Raw genomic sequence first — 1,618 nt, 5'->3', positions numbered from 1 at the left:
ATACCTAAATTTTTTTGGGGGAGAAGTATAAGCTATATTTGTTTATTATAAATATAGAATGGTCTTTACTTCACCCCTCAAGGTTTTCAGCACGACACTCGGAGACCTTGTACGCAAACTTGGGGAGCGTGTCTTACCCGAAAACATTCCATTTTGGGAACGCTTAGGGTCCCCTGAGGCAGACCTAGACAGGGGTTTTCATTTGGGCTTCTGAGATTATGGCACCACCAGTAAGGTATGGTTTTGGCTTTGCTGACAATTGGTGCCGCTGTAAGGATGGTGTGATTCGCTGGACTTTGGAGAAACTTGATAATTGTTGAAAGTTTTTAAAATCGGCTAATGGCTGAATATAATTGAAATGTTTTGAATGGTGTTGATGAATGATCATAAATATTTTTTCTTTTTAGACGAGCTCGTTGACCTCTGTCTCAGTGGTCGGGCTGCGCCCAGCCCTTCGACTCCTTAACAGCATGTAGGATTCCGTGCTCGGGACGACATCCTGCCCACTCTTTTTTGCACAACTAGAGAATAGGATGGGCAAAAAAATATGCTCTTGATGGCTTAAAGAAAGTTATGGCAATCAAGAGCGGGGTTTCTTGCCATTTTTGGTTCCTCGGGTATCCTACTCATATTTTGGGCCCGTTTGCGGGAAAGGGAAATTTTTTACTGCGCTAATCCCTGGCCGATTTTTGGGGGAAATTTTTAAATAAAGAGATGGAAAAGGGTTTCCCAGGCAAAATTTATTTGTGCATGGTAAGCCCCCCTTTCAATTTTTGAGGAATAGTAGTTTCAGATAGAAAATTTTTGCAGGCATGTCCATCCAAACATGTAGTATTTACGGAACTACACCACAAATAACACCCAACCGGCATCCGGCCCCGGTTTCTGGGGATTCCCCTTTGCGCCCTGAGCAAAATCCCTGAAGCCCCCCCTTGGGGGTTAACAGGCTGCAGAACGCCCGAGTATGAGAGGCCCTGGCATGCCAGGGTGTAGTTCTTGTGTTGTGGAGATGCTGGAGTTACTACTATTTTGATGAGTGTTACAGCACTCTAAAAGTTTCATGGGTATATTTGCAGAATTATACTTAATTTTTTTTAAAAAAGTTTTTTTGCTTGTTGGGTATTGTTAGAAAACTTTCTGAATGGAGGTCATTTAAACCTTTTTTTTGCAGGGGAAAAACACCGGAAAGCACGTTCTGTAGCTCGTTGCTAATTCTGCCAAAACAAGGGCTGATACAGGTAGTACCGCAGCGTTTCGGGGCCTGATTTACCTCTTCACCCACACAGATGATGAAATCTCAAGATGCTTTGGTGGTCTGAGTGTGGACCAATTAATTTTTATGCACGAAAATATTAAAGCTGCTCATGGATGAGAAGTGTTATGGATTATGGCGGGGAAAATTTTTTGGTTTACCCGAGTGATATAGCTGAATGTGGGGGAAATTTTTGGGCCTTTTTTTAGAGTTGGATGCAGCTGACCAGAAATCTTAGTCCAGAGTCCGACAAGCTGTCAAATTTGCAGCCTCAGATCTCAAAGAGGGGCAATCTGCCCGGTTTCGTTTGCCCAAAGGGAATCAATTTCCCTTTTGTTTTAGATATGTATATTACCCCGATATATA

This window comes from Penaeus monodon, chromosome 22 (assembly GCF_015228065.2).
Source record: "Penaeus monodon isolate SGIC_2016 chromosome 22, NSTDA_Pmon_1, whole genome shotgun sequence".
NCBI lineage: Eukaryota > Metazoa > Arthropoda > Malacostraca > Decapoda > Penaeidae > Penaeus > Penaeus monodon.
The sequence above is the reverse complement of the archived record's forward strand: the minus strand, read 5'-3'. Positions refer to the sequence as shown.